Source organism: Stenella coeruleoalba (assembly GCF_951394435.1).
Source record: "Stenella coeruleoalba genome assembly, chromosome: 10".
In the NCBI taxonomy this organism is placed as follows: Eukaryota; Metazoa; Chordata; class Mammalia; order Artiodactyla; family Delphinidae; genus Stenella; species Stenella coeruleoalba.
Genome location: NC_137156.1, coordinates 72,301,531 through 72,323,137, shown reverse-complemented (window position 1 = coordinate 72,323,137; position 21,607 = coordinate 72,301,531). Strand labels below are relative to the sequence as shown.

Sequence of the window (21,607 nt, the reverse complement as noted above, 5' to 3'; positions counted from 1 at the left end):
TTCCCAGATGCCCTTACATGTTTGGCCATGTGACTAAGTTTTGGCCAATGGAACAAGAGCAAAAGTGAATATACCACTTCCAGGCATGGCCTCTAGAAACCTTGACTCAACTTATCACTCAAGTTGCTTCCTGTAGTAGGAAGCCTATACTAAAGTGTATTTCAGAAAATTGCAATCAAAAAGTTTAGAAGCTTTCGTATTATTGCATTTAATTCTAATAACCATGTGAAGCAAGTACTATTACCATTCCTATTTTACAGATACTGAAGCTGAGACACAGAGAGGTTAAGTTACTTGGTCAAGGTCATGGAGCTGGAGATTAGTGGAGCCAGGATCTGAATCCAGGCCATTAGTCTACAGAGCTGGGATTTCCATCATGACCTTGTGCCCTCTCTCCTGACGATGCTTGTCTCAGGCACAGGCACAGCCAACGCCAAGAGCTTTTCTCACATAGGTGACTGGAGCTCAGTTTCCAGTTATCCTTTTTCATTGTTTTGAATCTGTTTTTATAAACATGATCTCCACAGACATTGTGAAAATACCATTGTGAAATATGACTCTGAAGGCTTCAAAGTGTCGTGTTGGGGATTAGCAGTGTTATTCCCAGGGATTCTAATGTGAGTCTGGCTGCCAAAAATCCCTTCCACTGTTTTGGAAAGGACAAAGGGTGGGGGGTATAGTCCCATTTATAGGGGAGGAAGGGTAATTTCTAACATATGGCTCATGATTTACTATCTTGAAGAAACTTTTATCTGTGGCTTGGTAGCTAGGCGTCGTCAAGCCAAAGATGATGAAAGTGTTTATGAGGAATGGACTCACTAGTTCAATTATTATTTCAAGGGAATGGCCAACAGGAAAATTACACCAGTACAGTTTTTAGAAGCGAAACTCCAATTGTGTCTTTGTGGACAGCTTGATTGTTTTAGAGCAGTTTATTCAACTTCCATTATATCTTCTCAATAACTGATCTCAAGAAGTTTTAGTCTTAAGGAAGGAGGGAAGTCATCTGTCTTGTCACTCAGCAGTGAATTTAGATGGGAACTGCCTGACTGGATGTGGTTGTCTAGACCCCTTTGAGGATGGGCTGTATTTTTAATATACTTCACCTTTTTCTGCTGTTTCCCACAATGTATAGTACTGTCCTGTTTTAATTAAAGAGAACACACCGCCCCCCCCAACATATCACATTTATACACATTCATGGAGAACAGGTCTGGAAAGCAAGTTTATGGCAGACTGTTGATGGCATTCATCTCTGGGATACTGGGATTACAGGCAAATTTCACTTTTTCCCCAAGCATTATGTGAACCCCGCCCTCACCCCCCCAACCAAACCCTCCCAAAACCACTCCACACTTTTGGCGGTGGCTCTTATGATCAGCATTTCTTTCTTAAATGTACGCCCCCTCCACCCAAAGCTGCTTACCAGCTGTAGTGGGACATGCGGACATCAGAGTTAAGTGTCAGTTCAAGGCCTGTCTCCTTTGCTCCAAGCTGGGTACTTCAGGTGAGTGCCTCAGTTTCCAGATCTGCATTTTACAATGGGAATAATGCGGGTTACCCTGTGAGGATTAGAAATGCAGTAATGCCTGTCAGCAGTTGGCAGGGGGCCTGCCCAAGTAGGGGTTCAGTAAACAGCAGCTGTTGTTATTTTTTTCTGGACACGTCTTTGTGGCTTGCTCATCCCTCACATTGCCCCTCTCCTCTCCGTGCTCATGGCCCCCCTTCTCTGCCAGCCCCCATTTCCTCAGTTATCGAAATAGTTCCCGATGATCCAGCTTCCTTGAACTCCCCAAGTTAAGGAAGTCAACTAGATTTAGCAAACAGTGGTGGGTATCAGCAGTGGGCAGGCACTGTGGAGTTATGTTGGGGATTGGGGGGCCACCTTCTCCACTTTCCCAGGCCCCCCCGGAAGACATATACTTACACATGCAGAAAGAATATTGCAGAGAGCTAGGTAATAATGGCTAAGAGCACAGGCAAGGAATTGAATCTGAACAGTATTATTGTAGGCCACTCAGTTCCTCGGTTTCCTTGCCTGTGAAATGGAAAAAATTCTGAAGATTGAAGGATACAGAACATGTACAGTTTAGCACAGTACCTAGTACATGGAAACTACTCTAAAATATTAGCTATTGTTATCTGCATTCTAATGGAAATAAAAGCAAAGTGCAGGACAAGAAGGAAGAATTAATACGTGTGTGTGTGTGTGTGTGTGTGTGTGTGTGTGGCCTCCTGCAGTACATGGGATTTGAACTCTGCCTTTGAGAGACTGCAATGAATGAAGGGTGTATGATAGAAAGGACAACCTGGGGACTATGTTGGGAGGAGTGTGGATGGATGAATGTGACCGTAATGGCAGGATATTGGGGCGGTTATGGTGGGGCATGAAATCAGAGGGTGATGTGTAGCTTCTTTCTGGGAAATGGCTTCTGCCTTAGGTTTGAGACCATGTTGTCAATTTACTTCATCTACCCATCCATCTGTCTCTCCCTTATCTGAGCACTTAGCCTGGTCATTTTATCTCTCTGGGCCTTAGACCCCTCATCTGTAAAGTGAGGATAATCACAGGACTTCGGGGAGTTGTGGTTGAGGGCTGTGTGAGAGAGGTGCTTGGTAATGGATGTTAGGTGCTCTTGTTTGGGCCATGTGCTAGAGGGTGTGCTGTGTGGTAGGGGTTAGGTAACTACTCAGTGTCCCCTCAGACAGTTTGCTGTGTAGCTCTTAGACCGGGCCCTGTTTTTTTTCCTCTGGACCTCCTGAGGAGTACAGCTTGCTTGTTGGTTTCACCTTGCTGCCAGCTTGCTCAACAAGCCCTCTGCAACGGCCTCCCATTTACCAGCTCTGCCTGTGAATGAACTCCACATGTGACCCATCATTGCCTTTCTGCCTAGGCTGCTTCTCACCTGTTACACTTTTCCAAAGGGACCATCTGCCATCTTGGGGGCATCCTATTCTTGTGACCATTTCTGTCCCCTCCCAGGGTGCGTGCCCCTTTTCCAGCTTCCTGCCTTTCCTGCCCTTCCTGCATTGGCTTGTCCTAATGCCCTCCGAACTCCAGATGGTCATGAGGAGTGGGTCGCACCATTAAATAAATGTTAAATAGCGAACATTTATTGAACTACGTTCCAGGTACCCTTCTAGGCACCACTGCATACTGGCTTTATACCTGTTAGCTTATTTCATCCTTGTAACAAATGGGACAGGTGCAGTTCTTGTTCCCATTTATAGATGAGGCCATGAGGCACAGAGAGGTCTCCATCCTATCTGAGGTTTTACAGCTGGTTGGTGGTAAAGCCTGAAGTGTTTGCAAATCAGATGTCCAAAAATCAGTTATTTATATGTTTTACAGGAGGAAGAGACTACTCTTCTTAGAGATATGAAAAAAATTCTAAAATCTCAAAATTTTTTTTTCAGGTACAGTCATTAGGAATCTCTGGCAGTATTAATAATTTTGTTACTCAGCCTCATACTTGAAAGGGAGTTGCCTGGCTAAAGTGTCAGATTCACGCTAGAGATGAGCCATTTTGAGATGTGCACGAGTGCCACCTGCCTCAGTTCTTTGATTTGTGCTTGTTGTCACTTACGTCAGTCCTTTTGTTTCAGTTTTCCACTAGTTTTAATACAATAACAAAGGCAAATGCAATAAAACATTCTAGAGTTGCACAGAATCTGCTGCAGAGAAAGACTAGATGGTGAGGATTTGGAGCAGATTTAAGGTTGACTTGCAAGCAGCACCAACAGGTTTTGTTCACCATCTGAAACCCTAAAATTCTGATGGAGTGCATGCATGGTGGTTTAAAAGGCTCCATCTGTGATGCCTGAAAGCCGAATGTTTGCAAGTCCCACAGGGGAAGCCAAGGAACCCCTGTGTCTAGGGCACTTCTCTTGGGGGTGGGGGGAATTGGCCCTGGGCTCATTCATGTGAGCCTACCTTGTCCCACATGGGACAGTGTCACACCATTTCTGATTCAGGAGCATCTTTGCTTGATGCAAAACAGCTCACAGTGGCTGAAATGGCTGACTGATTTTTGGCTGCTTTAGAAGATGGGTAAGGCTGGATGGACTCTGCCATTGTCAGATTGCTTGCGTGTGGAATGGCCAGTTCTTGGCACCATGTTTTAGGAATGAGATTAGAAGCTGGAGCTTTTCCGGGGAAGGGTCATCAGGGTGGTTCTTATTTGGGCTCTTACGTTCTACCAAGAATGGCCAAAGGACCTGGAGATATTTCAGGTAGAGAAGAAAATTCCATAAGAGATAGACGTGGCCTGGCTTCCCTTACTTGGGGTGCCTTCTTATGAAAAGGAGCTAGATTTGTTCTGTGGAAGTTGCATGTCAAGAGTTGGCTGAGCTTTTAAAGAATGATAGCTGTGGGTCAGAATCTCAGCTTTGCTTCTCAGTGGTCTGATCTTGGGTTGCTCCATTATCCTCTCTGAGGCTTGGGTTTCCTCATGACAAGTGAGGATAAGATTTGTGCTTATCTCCCAAGTTTGGGTTGAGGGTGAGATGAGGTATTTTATGTCATGTACTTAGCACAGTGCTTGGGAAATGTCAAGAGCTCGATGAATGGCCAGCATGGGTGTTATTAAATTCTGTGTAATGAAGAACCACACCAGATGGAGGAGAGTCAGAGGGAGCAGATTTTGAATTAACATATGTAAAGAAAACTTTCCAACTCTCAGAGTTGCTTCGTGGAGTTGTGACTGCCCAGATGTAAAAATTTCAAACTTCAGCTCAGTGACCCACATCAGGGATAGGAAGAGATTCACACTGTGAGTGAGAAGCTGCACCAGCTAGTTCCTATGGTGCTTTCCGATTCTATGAGCCCTCAGTATCTTACACTATAAGGTTTTACTACTGATGGGTGTTTGAAATGAAAATGTTGCAAAAGAAATACTGTGTCCTTTTCTTGTAAAAATGTCACCACCACTACCACAGTGTGTTCCCTTCGTGGTCCAAAGTATGGCGTGTGTTTCCAGCCAGGGAAGTCTTCTGCGGAGGAGCCGCCCTCTCCTCCTGTGACATGCAGCCATCTGGACCGTGGGGGTGTGCAGGGAACACGCTGTTGATTCATATGCCATCCCCTGCTGGCATCTCTAAAATGGGCCCTCTGGTTAGAGCTGTGAAGCAAGCCAGGCCCTCCCTCCCCCACGCCTTCTTCAAGTACTTGAGAAAGAAAGGGACATGACAAAAAGTGTGTAAAGATCCAAGAATGTGGAATGATGGTTGGGTGGTCCCTGAGGGTAACTGGACAGAAAGCCAGTGACTTTCTTCAATCCAGTTTTAGAATCTGTGACCAGAAGTATGATACCCAGAATTATGGCTCTCAAATGACATTTTAAGGTGGCCTGGAGTTCCCAGAAGGTGCTTTAGGGATCCCTGCAATGGAGTGGGTGGGCTCCAGGCCTTTCCTCTCCTCCCACCCCATCAGTCACAATAGATCCACTTTCTTCCACTTCTTTGTTCTCTTCTTGAACCACTCTCCCAACAGGTGTTTGCATGGCTAGCTCCTGCTCATCCTCCAGGTCTTAGCTTGAATGTTTCCCACTGTGGGAGTTCTTCCCTGATCACTAGATTAAAGTTAAGGGGTGGCTAGTGGGAAGCAGCCGCATAGCACAGGGAGATCAGCTCCGTGCTTTGTGACCACCTAGAGGGGTGGGATAGGGAGGGTGGGAGGGAGACGCAAGAGGGAGGATATTTGGGAATATATGTATATGTATAGCTGATTCACTTTGTTATAAAGCAGAAACTAACACACCATTGTAAAGCAATTATACTCCAATAAAGATGTTTTTAAAAAAAAGAAATTTAAGGGAGATGATAACAGGGAAAAATAAAGTACCTTAACTGATACTACAGTTCAGAGCTAAAGAATTAGAAATTTGACCACATGTTCAGCATGGCTCTGGATCGTAAATTTCCCTCCCCCATTATCTCCATCTCAGCATCCATTTATTGCTGTTGTTGGTACAGCACTTACCTTCTGTATATATTTGCGGTTTTTAGTTTGTTTCTTTTCATATTTCTTCTGTCTCTCTTACCAGACAGTAAGCCTCATGATGGCAGGGACAAATCTGTTTTACTTCCTCCCTGTCTCTAGGATCTGTCACACTGTCTGAAACATACTAGATGCTCAATTTTATCATCTGTGTGTGATGTAGACTTTTGTTTGGGAACAAAAAAAACTTGTACTGTTAAAATGAAAGTTTTAAAGCCAGTTATCTAGAATAGAAGAAATGGAATCCAGCCCTACTCACTCTGTGCTGGTTCACACCAAAGCTGGAGTTCTGTGCACGACCTCTGAATCATGAACTATAGCAGATGCTAATTCTGCCTGGCTCAGACCCCCTGGCCTCCCATTTACTGGGCAGGTGTGCCCATCTTCCAGTAGCTGTGGGTGCTGCTGCCAAGACTCATACCTGTGATCTTTCCTAGAGGTGTGCCTTCATGTGGTCAGAGTTGCCATACTTCCTCCTGTCCAGAAGTGTCCAGGTAGCCCCCATGCAGTGACTAGAGCAGAGTTACAGAAGCTCAGCTTCCTGGAGTCAAGTGGGGTAAATTCTGGGGCAGAGGGGACTCCCCAGAGCTCCTGCGGGCTTAGGCTTAATTTTCTTTCTTTTTTAAAAAAATAAGATATAGCACAATATGATATTCGGTTTCAGGTGTACTACATAGTAAGTTGACATTTGCATACACTATGAAATGATCACCACAATAAATCTGGTAAGCATCCGTCCTCATACAAAGCTATTACAGTATTATTGATCATATTCCTTTTGCTGTGTGCTCTGTCCCTGTGACTTACTTTATAGCTGGAGGTCTATGCTTTTTAATTCCCTTCACCTGTTTCACTTCTCCTACCCACCTCCCCTCTGGCAACCATATTCTCTGTACCTATGTCTCTTTTCGTTTGCTTTGTTTTTTGGATTGCACATATAAGTGAGATCGTACGAGATCATCTCTGTATGACTTATTTCACTTAGCACAATACCTTCCAGGTCCATCCATGTTGTTGCAGATGGCAAGATGTCACTTTTTTTGGCTAGCATTTCATTGTATATTTATACCACATCTTCTTTATCCATTCATCTATTGATGGACGCAGGTTGCTTTCATATCCTGACTATTGTAAATAAAGTTGCGGTGAACATTGGGAGGTATATATCTTTTTGAATTAGTGTTTTTGCTTTTTGTGTGTGTGTGGGGGTAAATATCCAAAAGTAAAATTGCTGGATCATATGGCAGTTCTATTTTTAATTTTTTGAGGGACCTCCATATCGTTTTCCACAGTGGATGCATCAGTTTACAATTCCACCAACAGTGCACAAGGGTTTCCTTTTCTCCACATTCTCACCAATGCTTGTTATTTGTTTTCTTTTTGTTGATAGCCATTTTGACAGGAGTGAGGTGATACCTCCTTGTGATTTTGATTTGTATTTCTCTGATGGTTAGTGATGTTGAGTATCTTTTCATGTGTCTGTTGGCCATCTGCCTGTCTTCTTTGGAAAAACGTCTATTCAGGTCCTCTGCCCAGTTTTAAATCAGATTGTTTTTTGATGTTGGGTTGTACGAGTTCTTTGTATATTTTGGATATTAATCCCTTATCAGATATATCATGTGCAAATATCTTCTCCCATTCAGTAGGCAGCCTTTATGTTTTCTTTTTTTTTTTAATAGTTATTTGTTTATGTATTATTTATTTTGGCTGTGCTGGGTCTTAGTTGGGGCACATGGGATCTTCACTGCAGCATGTGGGCTTTTTTTTTTTTTAATTAGAGTATAATTGTTTTACAATACTGTGTTAGTTTCTGCTAACAGAACAGAGCGAATCAGCTCTATGTGTACATATATCACCTCCCTCTGGAGCCTCCCACCCATCCCACCCCTCTAGGTCATCACAGAGCACCGAGCTGAGCTCCCTGTGCTATACAGCAGCTTCCCACTAGCTACTATTTTACACATGATAGTGTATATATGTCAGTACTACTTTCTCAGTTCATCCCACCCTCTCCTTCCCACCCTGTGTCCACAACTCCATTCTCTACATCTGTGCCTCTTCTCCTGCACTGCAAATAGGTTCATCAGTATAATTTTTCTAGATTCCATATATATGCGTTAATATACGATATTTGTTTTTCCTTTTTCTGGCTTACTTCACTCTGACAGATTCTAGGTCCATCCACCTCACTACAAATGACACAATTTCATTCCATTTTTATGGCTGAGTAATATTCTATTGTATATATGTATCACATCTTCTTTATCCATTCCTCTGTTAATGGACATATAGGTTGTTTCCATGTCCTAGTTGTTGTAAATAGGACTTCAGTGAACATTGGGGTGTGTGTGTCTTTTTTTTTTCACATGTTTATTGAAGTATAATTGCTTTACAATGTTGTGTTAGTTTCTGCTGTACAACAAAGTAAATTAGCTATACGTATATATATCCCCATATCCCCTCCCTCTTGAGCCTCCCTCCCACCCTCCCTATCCCACCCCTCTAGGTGGTCACGAAGCACCGAGCTGATCTCCCTGTGCTATGCAGTTGCTCCCACTAGTTCTCTGTTTTACATTTGGTAGTGTATATATGTCAGTGCTACTCTCTCACTTCTCCCAGCTTCCTCTTCTGCCCCTGTGTCCTCAAGTCCATTCTCTATGCCTGTGTCTTTATTGCTGCCCTGCCACTAGGTTGATCAGTACCATTATTTTAGATTCCATATATATGTGTTAGCATACAGTATTTGTTTTTCTCCTTCTGACTTACTTCACTCTGTATGACAGACTCTAGTTCCATCCATCTCACTACAAATAACTCAATTTCATTCCTCTTCATGGCTGAGTAATATTCCATTGTATACATGTGCCACATCTTCTTTATCCATCCATCTGTCGATGGATATTTAGGTTGCTGCCATGTCCTGGCTATTGTAAATAGTGCTGCAGTGAACATTGTGGTACATGTATCTTTTTGAATTATGTTTTTCTCAGGGTATAATGCCCAGTAGTGGGATTGCTGGGTCATAACGTAGTTCTGTTTTTAGTTTTTTAAGGAACCTCCATACTATTCTCCACAATGGCTGAATCAATTTACATTCCCACCAACAGTGCAAGAGGGTTCCATTTTTTCCACACTGTCTCCAGCACTTACTGTTTGTAGATTTTTTGATGATGGCCATTCTGACTGGTATGAGATGATGCCTCATGGTAATTTTGATTTGCATTTCTCTAACAATTAGTGATGTTGAACATCTTTTCATGTGTTTGTTGGCCATCTCTAGGTCTTCTTTGGAGAAGTGTCTATTTAGGTCTTCTGCCTTTTAAAAAATTTTTTTTTATTTACTTATTTTCAGTTTTGGCTGCATTGGGTCTTCGTTGCTGCGTGCAGGCTTTCTCTAGTTGAGTCGAGTGGGGGCTACTCTGCACTGTGGTGGCTTCTCTTGTTGTGGAGCATGGGCTCTAGGCATGTGAGCTTCAGTAGTTGTGGCATGCGAGGTCAATAGTTGTGGCTCACGGGCTCTAGAGCTCAGGCTCAGTAGTGTGACACACAGGCTTAGTTACTCCGTGGCATGTGGGATCGTCCCGGACCAGGGATCAAACCCATGTCCCCTGCATTGGCAGGCAGATTCTTAACCACTGTGCCACCAGGGAGTTCCATTCTGCCCATTTTTTGATTGGGTTGTTTGTTTTTTTTGTTATTGACTGCATGAGCTTCTTGTATATTTTGGAGATTAATCCTTTCTCTGTTGCTTCGTTTGCAAATATTTTCTCCCATTCTGAGGGTTGTCTTTTTGTCTTGTTTATGGTTTCCTTTGCGTGCAAAAGCTTTTAAGTTTCATTAGGTCCCATTTATTTATTTTTGTTTTTATTTTCATTACCCTACGAGGTGGGTCAAAAAGGATCTTGCTGAGATTTATGTCAAAGAGTGTTCTTCCTATGTTTTCTTCTAAGAGTTTTATAGTGTCTGGCCTTACATTGAGATCTTTAATCCATTTTGAGTTTATTTTTGAGTTTTGTTTTGGTATTAGGAAGTGTTCTAATTTCATTATTTTACATGTAGCTATCCAGTTTTCCCAGCACCATTCATTGAAGAGGCTGTGTTTTCTCCATTGTATATTCTTGCCTCTTTTGTCAAAGATAAGGTGACTGTATGTGCGTGGTTTTATCTCTGGGCTTTCTGTCCTGTTCCATTGATCTGTATTTCTGCTTTTGTGCCAGTACCATATTGTCTTGATTACTGTAGCTTTGTAGTATAGTCTGAAGTCAGGGAGCCAGATTCCTCCAGCTCCATTTTTCTTTCTCAAGATGGCTTTGGTTATTTGGGGTCTTTTGTGTTTCCATACAATTTGTAAATTTTTTGTTCTAGTTCTGTGAAAAATGCCATTGGTAATTTGATAGGATTGCATTGAACCTGTAGATTACTTTGGGTAGTATAGTCATTTTCACAATATTGATTCTTCCAATCCAAGAACGTGGTATATCTCTCCATCTGTTTGTGTCATCTTTTATTTCTTTCATCAGTGTCTTACAGTTTTCTGAATAGAGGTCTTTTGCCTCCTTAGGTAGGTTATTACTAGGTATTTTATTCTTTTGGTTGCAGTGATAACTGGGATTCTTAATTTCTCTTTCTGATCTTTCGTTGTTAGTGTATGTGAATGTGAGAGATTTCTATGCATTAATTATGTATCCTGCTACTTCACCAAATTCATTGATTAGCTCTAGTAGTTTTCTGGTTCATCTTTAGGATTTTCTATGTATAGTATCATGTCATATGCAAACAGTGACAGTTTTACTTCTTTTCCAATTTGTATTCCTTTTATTTCTTTTTTTTCTCTGATTGCCATGGCTAGGACTTCCAAAACTATGTTGAATAATAGTGATGAGAGTGGGACCCTTGTTTTGTTCTGATATTACAGGAAATGGTTTCAGTTTTCCACCATTGAGAATGATGTTTGCTGTGGGTTTGTCATATTTGGCCTTTATTGTGTTGAAGTAGGTTCCCTCTATGCCTACTTTCTGGAGAGTTTTTTTTATCATAGATGGGTGTGAATTTTGTCAAAAGCTTTTCCAGCTACTGAGATTATCATATGGTTTTTATCCTTCAGTTTGTTCATATGGTGTATCACATTGATTTATTTGCATGTAATGAAGAATCTTTGCATCCCTGGGATGAACCCCACTTGGTCATGGTGTATGATCCTTTTAATGTGTTGTTGGATTCTGTTTGCTAGTATTTTGTTGAGGACTTTTGCATCTATGTTCATCAGTGACATTGGTGTGCACTGTTTTCTTTTTTTCTTGATATTTTTGGTTTTGGTATCAGGGTGATGGTGGCCTCGTAGAATGAGTTTGGGAGTGTTCTTCCCTCTGCAATTTTTTGGAAGAGTTTGACAAGGATAGGTGTTAGCTCTTCTTTAAATGTTTGATAGAATTCGCCTGTGAATCCATCTGGTCCTGGGCTTTTGTTTGTTGGAAGATTTTTAATCACAGTTTCAATTTCAGTGCTTGTGATTGGTCTCTTCATATTTTCTATTTCTTCCTGGTTCAGTCTTGGAAGGTTGTACTTTTCTAAGAATTTGTCCATTTCTTCCAGGTTGTCCATCTTATTGGCATATAGTTGCTTATAGTAGTCTCTTATGATCCTTTGTATTTCTGCGGTGTCAGTTGTAACTTCTCCTTTTTCATTTCTAATTTTATTAATTTGAGTCTTCTCCCTTTTTTTCTTGATGAGTCTGGCTAATGGTTTATCAATTTTGTTTATCTTCTCAAAGAACCACCTTTTAGTTTTATTGATCTTTGCTATTGTTTTCTTCATTTGTTTTTCATTAGTTTCTGCTCTGGTCTGTATGATTCCTTTTCTTCTACTAACTTTGGGTTTTTTTTGTTGTTGTTGCTCTTCTTTCTCTTATTGCTTTAGGTGTAAGGTTAGGTTGTTTGAGAATTTTTTTGTTTCTTGAGGTAAGATTGTATTGCTATAAATTTCCCTCTTAGAACTGCTTTTGCTGCATCACATAGGTTTTGGATCATAGTGTTTTTGTTGTCATTTGTTTCTGTATTTTTTTGATTTCCTCTTTGATTTTTTCAGTGATCTCTTGGTTATCTTGTAGCATATGGTTTAGCCTCCATGTGTTTGTGTTTTCTACAAGTTTTTTTCCCCTGTAATTGACATCTAATCTCATAGCATTGTGGTCAGAAAAGATGCTTGATACGATTTCAGTTTTCTTAAATTTACTGAGGCTTTATTTGTGGCCCAAAATATGATCTGTCCTGGAGAATGTTCCATGTGCACTTGAGAAGAAAGTGTATTCTGCTGTTTTCGGATGGAATGTCCTAAAGATACCAGTTAAGTCCATCTGGTCTAATGTGTCATTTAAGGCTTGTGTTTCCTTATTAATTTTTTGTCTGATCTATCCATTGGTGTAAGTGGGGTGTTAAAGTCCCCCACTATAATTGTGTTACTGTTGATTTCCCCTTTTATGGCTGTTAGTATTTGCCTTATGTATTCAGGTGCTCCTATGCTGGGTGAATAAATATTTACAATTGTTATGTCTTCCTCTTGGACTGATGCCTTAATCATTATGTAGTGTCCTTCCTTGTGTCTTGTAACATTCTTTAAAGTCTATTTTGTCTGATATGGGAATTGCTAGTCCAGTGTTGTTTTGATTTCCATTTGCATGGAATATCTTTTTCCATCCCACCACTTTCAGTCTGTATGTGTCCCTAGGCCTGAGGTGGGTCTCTTGTAGACAGGATATATACAGGTCTTGTTTTTGTATCCATTCAGCCAGTCTGTGTCTTTTGGTTGGAGCATTTAATCCATTTACGTTTAAGGTAATTACTGATATGTATGTTCTTATTACCATATTCTGAATTGTTTGGGGTTTGTTTCTGTATGTCTTTTCCTTCTCTTGTGTTTCCTGCCTAGAGAAGTTCCTTTAGCATTTGTTGTAAAGCTGGTTTGGTGGTGCTGAATTCTCTTAATTTTTGCTTGATTGAAAAGCTTTTGATTTCTCCATCAAATCTGAATGAGATCCTTGCTGGGTAGAATAATCTTGGTTGTAGTTTTTTCCCTTTCAGCACTTTTAATATATCCTGCACTCCCTTCTGGCTTGCAGAGTTTCTGCTGAAAGATCAGCTGTTGACCTTATGAGAATTCCCTTGTATGTTATTTCTTGTTTTTCCCTTGCTGCTTTTAATATTTTTTCTTTGTGTTTAGTTTTTGTTAGTTTGATTAATATGTGTCTTGGTGTGTTTCTCCTTGGGTTTATCCTGTATGGGACTCTCTGTGCTTCCTGGACTTGATTGACTATTTCCTTTCCCTTGTTAAGGATGTTTTTGATTATTAATCTCTTCACATATTTTCTCAGTCCCTTTCTTTTTCTCTTCTTCTTCTGGGACCCCTATAATTCGAATGTTGCTGCACTTAATGTTGTCCCAGAAGTCTCTGAGACTGTCCTCATTTCTTTTCATCCTTTTTTCTTTATTGTGCTCCTCGGCAGTTATTTCCACCATTCTATCTTCCAATTCACTCATCCGTTCTTCTGCCTTAGTTATTCTGCTGTTGATACCTTCTAGTGTATTTTTCATTTCATTTATTGTGTTGTTCATCACTGATTGTTTGTTCTTTAGTTCTTCTAGGTCCTTGTTAAACATTTCTTGCATCTTCTCCATCCGTGCCTCCATTCTATTTCTGAGATTCTGGATCATCTTTACTATCATTACTCTGAATTCTTTTTCAGGTAGATTGCCTATTTCCTCTTCATTTATTTGGTTTTGGGGTTTTTTACCTTGTTCCTTCATCTGCAAGATATTTGTGTCTTCTTATTTTTTCTAACTTACTGTGTTTGAGGTCTCTTTTCCCCAGGCTGCAGGGTCGTAGTTCCTCTGGCTTCTGGTCTCTGCCCCCAGTGAGTGAAGTTGGTCCAGTGACTTGTGTAGGCTTCCAGGTGGGAGGGACTGGTTCCTGCATTTTGGAGGGTGGAGCTGAGTCTTTTCCCTCTGATGGGCAGGACCATGTCAGGTGGTGTGTTTTGGGTTTTCTGTGAGCTTAGTATGACTTTAGGCAGCCTGTCTGCTGATGGGTGGGTTTGTGTTCCTGTCTTGCTTGTTGTTTGGCATGAGGTGTCTAGTGGTGGGGGCTGCAGGCAGTTGGGTGGAACTGGGTCTTGGATTTGGATGGAGGCCTCTGTGAGAGCTCTCACTGTTAATATTCTCTGGGGCCAGGAATTCTCTGGTGGTCCAGCATCCTGGACTCAGTGCTCCCACCCCAGAGGCTCAGGCCCAACTTCTGGTCGGAAAGCCACAACCCTGCAAGCTACTTGTCATGGCAATAAAGGGGATTAAAGAAGAAGAAAAAAAAAGACAAACAAAACCCCAGACAAATGGTAAAAGTAAAATCAAAGATTGAAGAACAGAAACAAAGAAACATACCCAAAAGAAACAAAAACAACCAAAGAAAACAAAAAAGAAGAGAACACCACACAGACAAAAGAACACCAAAATGAAATCAAACAATTAAAAACAAAACTAACAAAAACAGAGAACAAAAAACAAAACCAAAGCAGAGTGCCAGCTGAAGAATAAAGCAACGAAAACAAGAAACAGACAAAAGTGATTAAAAGGAAAAAAAAAAAGGAAAAGGGAAAAAAACCACAGGACAACAGAAGAGCAAAGTAAAAATAGAAATACAAAAGATTAAAAATATATTAAAAAAAGAAAAAACAGAACAGAAAAGCAAAGTAAAAATAGAAATATATAAAAAGATAAAAAATATGTTTAAAAAAATCCCCAAGGACTACGTAAAAATAAAAATTAAAAAAAACCCCAAAAAACAGAACTAGCAACAGAACAAATCAAAACATAATAGTAGTAATAATGTTTTCCTGGGGTCTCAGCTGTCAGTGTCCTTGCCCCCGCTGTGAGCCACAGCCCACCTCTGCCTCCCCACGAGGCCCTCCAGTGCCTAGGCTGGTCTCTGGATCTGCTGTGGGCCTGTGGAGACAGCTTAGATTCTGATCTGGCCCTATTCCCACATGTGCTTGTCCCCAAAGTCCACGGCTGCTAGAGTTAGACTGTTTTCATTTGTGGGAACACTCGTCCGCTCAGATATTCTGTACACGCAGGGTCTCCCTAGCTGATGACGGGGATTTAACCTGCAGGTTGTACAACTGATGGAAAGATTTTCGCTCCTCTTCCTTAGTCACCCCACCCCTGGGGCTTGTCTGTGGTTTTATCCCCACCTCTGCATGTGGGCCACCCACAGGAGTTTGTTACCAAGGCTTCCCTGGAGCACTTGGGTCTGCCCTGGTGAGGACAGGGTGTGGAGGTGGTATGGCTCCTTGCATCATGGGAGCCCTGGCAGTGCCAGGTGTGCAAGGAAGCCAGCGGCCATGGGCTGAAGAGATATGACCCTAGTGGGAGCCTTTTCTAGTGCCTGGTGGAAGTTGCTGAAGGCCAGCCCTGGCTAGGCTTTTTCTAGTGCCTGGTGGTAGGCATTCGAGGGCCAGCCCTGGCCGAGTTTCTTTTAGTGCCCAGCGGCAGACGCGTGAAGGTCAGCCCTGGTAGGACTTTTTTTATTGCCCGGCTGCAGGTGCCGCTTTGTGGAGAGACAGAGGCTACAGTGGTGGCTCCGTGTGACTCAGCAGTAGTGCCCTGCTTCCATCGCAGTCTGGTTTTCCTTCATAGGCATTCCCTGTTGTGGATTTCCTCCCTCCCGTCCCCTCAGGCCATCTCCCCACAGCCAGCAGCAGTCGTCGCCCCAGGTTTGCTCTCTAATCACCACGCACCAGCTCCCAGCCCCTGTGTGCACTGGTGGACACACGTCCCTGCCTGGGGCACGCAGGACTGTGGTGGCTCGTCTGCCACAGATCGGTTGCTTCAACCTCCTCTGAGCCTCAAATGTTTCCCTTCTGTCCCAACCTATTTTGCTGTCGGTGAGGGGGCTTCCCCGGATGTGGAACTCTCTCCCCTGCTTCATTTCTCCCCTCCACCCCCCATGGTGCAGGTCCTGTCCCACTTCCTCCCCTCTTCCTTCTCCCTTCTTTCTTTTGTCCTACCCAGTTATGTGGGGATCTTTATAGTCCTTTCTGGTGTCCAGGGTCTTCTGCTAGTGTTCTGCCGGTGTTCTGTGAGAACTGTTGCATCTTTAGATGTATTCCTGATGCATCCGTCCTCCTACTCGTCTGCTATCTTGGAACCCCCTGCATGCCGGCTTTTTAGTTGTGGCATGTGGGCTTCTTAGTTGAGGCATGCAGACTCTTAGTTGCAGCATGCATGTGAACTCTTAGTTCCCCAAACAGGGATCGAACCTGGTCCCCCTGCATTGGGAGCCTAGAGTTTTACCCACTGGGCCACCAGGGAGGTCCCGTTTATGTTCTCTTGGTAGTGTCCTTTTCTGTGCAGAAGCATTTAGTTTAATGTAGTCCTATTTGCTTATTTTTGTTTTTGTTTTCCTTGTCTGAGGAGACAAAGCAAAAAAAAAAATACTGCTAAGATAGATGTCAAATAGTGTACTGCTTATATTTTCCTCTTGGAGTTTTATGATATCAGGTCTTATATTTAAGCCTTCAATCCGTTTTGAGTTTATTTTTTGTATATGGTGTGAGAAAGTAGTCCAGTTTGATTAGTTTGTATGTAGCTGTCCAGTTTTCCCCACATCATTCACAAGGCTGTCTTTTCCCCATTGTATACTTTTGCTTCCTTTGTCATAAATTAATTGACCATATAAGCATAGGTTTATTTCTGCACTCTCTATTGTGTTCCATTGATTTACATGTCTGTTCTGGTATCAGTATGATACTGTTTTGATTACTGTAGCTTTGTAGATGTAGGTTGCAATTAGGGAGCATGATACTTCTAACTTTGTTCTTCTTTCTCAAGATTGCTTTGGCTCTTCAGGGTCTTTTGTGTTTCCATATAAATTTTAGGATTATTTGTTCTAGTTCTTTGAAAAATGCATTGGAATTTTGATAGGGATTGCGCTGAATCTGTAGATTGCTTGAATAGTATGGTCATTTTGACAATATTCAGTACAGTCCGTGAGTGTAGCATATCTTTCCATCTGCTTGAGTCATAATCAATTTCTCTCATCCCTGTCTTACAGTCTTCTAAGGACAAATCTTTTACCTCCTTTTCTAGGTTTATTCCTAGGTATTTTATTCTTTTTGATGAAATTGTAAGCGAGGTTGTTTCATTACTTTTTCTTTCTGAGAGTTTGTTAATGAATACAAATGCAACAGATTTCTATATATTTTGTATCCTGCAATTTTACTGAATTCATTTATTCTCATAGTTTTTTGGATTTAAGATTTTCTGTATATATTATCATGTCATCTGTAAATGGTGACAGTTTTACTTCTTTCTTTGTAATTTGGGTTCCTTTTATTTCTTTTTCTGGTTCCTGTGGCTCAGATTTTCAGTATTATGTGTCTTGCTTAACTAAGACTCCTGATACTGTGTTGAATAAAAGTGGCAAGAGTGGGCATCCTTGTCTTGTTCCTCAATTAAAGGGAATGCTTTCAGCTTTTCTCTGTTGAGTATGATGTTGGCTGTGGGTTTGTCATATATAGACTTTCTTACATTGAGATATGTTCCCTCTATACCCACTTTGTTGAGAGTTGTTACCATAAATAGATGTTGAATTTTGTCATGTTTTTTCTGCATCTATTGAGATGATCATATGATTGTTAGTCTTCAGTTTGTTAATGTGGTGTACCACATTGATTAATTTGAGGATATTAAACCATTGTTGCATCCCTGGGATAAATCCCTCTTGATTATGGTGTATGATCCTTTTAATGCACTGCTGAATTCTGTTTGCTAATATTTCATTGAGGATTTTTGCATCTATGTCCATCAGTGATATTGGCCTATAATTTTCTTTCTTTGTGAAAATCTTTGTCTGTCTTCGGTGTCACAGTGATGCTGGCCTTGTAGAATGAGTTCAGAAGCATTCCTTCCTCTTAATCTTTTGGAATAGTCTGACTAGGATAGGTGTCAGCTCACCTTTAAATGCTTGGTAGAACTCACCTGTGAAGCTGTCTTGTCCCGACTTTTGTTTCTTGGGATTTTGTTTTAGAAGTAACTGATTTCAGTTTCATTACTGGTAATCTGTTCATATTTTTTTATTTCTTCCTGATGCCATCTTTGGAGATTTTATGTTTCTAGGAATTTATCCACTTCTTCTAGGTTATCCATTTTATCGGCATATGACTGTTCATAGTAGTCTCTTAATCCTTTGGATTTCTGTGGTGTCGGTTGTAACTTGTCTTTCATTCCTCGCTCCCTCCCTCCCTTCCCTACTTCCTTTCTTTTTTTTTTTTTAACAAACTTTTAACATAGTTAAGAAAGGCACCTCATTGAAAATAATACATCACAGTGCTGTTGAGTCATCCCAGTCACAGGATTTGAAGATGGAAAGGACAGTCTTTGGATAATGTTGCTTAGGACACTTGCTTATTTATTAAAAAGGGTTCTTTCACACGACATGGGTGGAGGAAGGCAAGAGTGTAGGAATGTGGCATATGCTGGGTGGCTGCCAAGAGCTTACCCACGAGAGCAGGTGGGCTGGTAAATCAGTGATAAGTTGGGAGGGGAGTGAGACCAGCTGCCCCACCTGCCCCATGACTCCAGTAAACCTGATGTGCTGAGCCACTGCTCCCATGTACACACTCCATATCTCTTTCAAATGGAGAGATGACTTTTTGCTCTCATGGTATGGGGAGCCAGGGTTAGTAGTTAACTCCTGCCCTGTTCCAAGCTACAGGACAGACAGGACAACAGTGTGATTTCCTGCATTCCTGGGCTGGCATGAGGTTCCCATAAAAGCTGAGGTCTTAGGGCACTGGCTTTAAAAAATACTGTCACCAGTCTGGAGTAAATGCCAACGTGATTCCTTAGAAATAATACTGCCTCTCCCTGTTTGTATTTATACCCTCCAGTCAGTGTTTTAAAAAATTAATTTTTCCCTTTGCTTATACTTTTTGAGACTTCTACTCCATGTAAAAGAAATCGCTTCACCACAGCACTGCTGCTCTTCCCATTCTCCTCTTGATCCCTCACCACTCCTCCTTCTCCATCCTTACCCTGACCACCCCTGCCCTCTGCCCAGTATCGAAGAGCAGGGATCATGCCGTGGAGTGATGAGCAGTGGTGCAGCCTTGGCCTTCTGTTACTAGGATGTAGCTTTGGAGAAGGCTGCTGGGATGCTTGCAGACATGACATCGGAGGTCTGGGATGAATCAGTGGTAGAGTGGATCCCCCGTTTACTGTAGTAAACCAGTGGGGTTCTCTGAGTGTGGTAGGCCTCCAGGCAGATTTTTAAGGCCTTCTCATCATCTGATCGGTGGACCAAGGGTTCCCCTGTGATGTCATCTTTCATGGGCTCCCTTGGGAAGTTGAACTCCTTGTGGTAGGAATGGCCACTCTGGGGGTGAATCTGTCGTCCTGTGATTCTCCAGATCAGCAGAGAGTCTGGAATGCTGAATTCAGTCACAGAATCAAGCTTCTGTTTCCTCTTTTCCATGAGGTCATCAAGCATTTCTGCCTGCCCCACAGTTCAAGGGAAGCCGTCTAGAAGAAAACCATTTTTTGCATGGAGGGGTCTCCAAATTTTTCTCAGTGCACTCCACGACCATTCCATCTCTCACCAGTTTCCTGGCATCTATCGTTGCCTTCAGCTTTTTTCCCAGCTCTGAGCCAGAAGCCACTGTGGCCTTCAGAACGTCTCCAGTAGCCAAATGGCAGACACAGAAGCTTTCAGCGAATTTGGGTGCTGGGTACCCTTGCTGGCTCTGGGCGGCCCCAGCAGCACAGACCAGATGCCTTTAGGACACTCTTGGGCCCATTTGGCTGCGGGCACGTTGGGAGCCATGGCTGCCGAAGCCTCTCACTCTCTTTCATTTCCGATTTTATTTATTTGGGCCTCTTTCATTTTTTTCTTGATGAGTCTGGCTAAAGGTTTATCAATTTTTATCAATTTTATGTTTTCTAAGAACTAATTCTTAGTTTTATTGATTTTTTTCTATGTTTTTCTTAGTCTCTATTTCATTTCATTCATCTGCTCTGACCTTTATTATTTCCTTCCTTCTACTAACTTTGGGTGTTGTGTGTTCTTTTCCTAGTTCCTTTAGGCATAAGGTTAGATTGTTGATATGAAATTTTTCTTGTTTCCTGAGGTAGGTCTGTATTGTTTTAAATTTCCCTCTTAGATTTGCTTTTGCAACCCATTCATTTTGGATCATTGTATTTTCATTTCCTCTTTGCTTCAGGACGCACTGGTTATTCAGTAGCATAGTGTTTTGTGTTTGTGTTTTTTGCAGTTTTTTCCTTGTAGTTTATTTCTAATCTTATACCATTGTGGTCAGGAAACATGCTTGATATGATTTCAGTCTTTTTAAATTCATTGAGGTTTGTTTTGTGGCTTAGCCTGTGATCTATCCTGGAGAATGTTCCATGTGCACTTGAAAAGAATGTTTTTCTGCTGTTTTTGGATGAAATGTTCTTTATGTGTCTGTTAATTCCATCTGATGTATCATTTAAGATCAGGGTTTTCTCATTGATTGTCTGGATGATCTGTCCATTGAGGTAAGTAGGGTGCTAAAGTTCCCTACTCTATTGTATTACCATCAATTTCTCTTTTTATCTCTGTCAGTATTTGCTTTATGTATTTAGGTGCTCCTATGTTCAGTGCATATATATTTACAATTGGTGTTTCTTCTTGTTGGATTGATCCTTTTATCATTATGTAATGCCCTTCTTTGTCTCTTGTTACAATACTTGCTTTAAAGTCTGTTTTGTCTGATATAAGTACAGCTACCCCAGCTTTCCTTTTGTTTACATTTGCATGGAATACTTTTCCATCCTCTCACTTTCAGTCTCTGTGTGTATTTAGCTCTGAAGAGAATCTCTTGTAGGCAGCATATAGATGGGTCTTGTTTTTATCCATTCATCCACTCTGTCTTTTGATTGGCAAATTTAGTCCATTTACAATTTAAAGGAATTCTTGATAGGTACGTACTTATTGCCATTTTGTTGGTTGTTTTCTAGTTGTTTTTGTGTTCTTTTTAGTTTTCTTACACTTATTTTGCTCTCTTCCCTTGTGATTTGATCACTATCTTAAGTGTTTGGATTCCTTTCTCTTTTTGTGTGTGTTTCTATTATAGTTTTTTGGTTTGTGGTCACCATGAGGTTCATATAAAACAGTTTATATGGGGTTATTTTAAGTTGATGATCTCTTTAGTTTGAATGCATTCCAACAACGCTGTGTTCCTCCCAACCACATTTAATGTTTCTGACATCATATTTTATATCTTTTTATTTTGTGTATCACTTAACTACTTATTGTGGATATAAATGTTTTTTGCTACTTTTGTCTTTTTGCTTTCCTACTAGCTTTATAAGTGGTTGATCTACTACCTTTACTGTATGTTTGCTTTTACCAGTGAGATTTTTTCTTTCATAATTTTTATATTTCTAATTGTAGCCTTTTCTTTTCCACTTAAAGAAGTCCACTTAACGTTTCTTGTAAAGTTGGTTTAGTGGTGCTAAACTCTTAGGTTTTGCTTGTCTGTAAAACCTTTTATCTCTTATACAAATCTGAATGATAACCTTG

At 41.3% G+C, this 21,607-nt stretch overlaps 1 protein-coding gene and 1 pseudogene across 7 annotated transcripts in view; one reads left to right on the top strand and one right to left on the bottom strand.

Moving 5' to 3' along the window:
- Positions 1-21,607, top strand: part of ERC2 (ELKS/RAB6-interacting/CAST family member 2) — an 865,290-nt gene that overhangs the window by 246,315 nt on the left and 597,368 nt on the right. The gene's annotated exons all lie outside the window — the stretch shown is intronic.
- LOC307192649 (adenylate kinase 2, mitochondrial-like) lies at positions 19,169-20,045 on the bottom strand (annotated as a pseudogene). Its single transcript has one exon. The product of its transcript is annotated as an adenylate kinase 2, mitochondrial-like (transcript).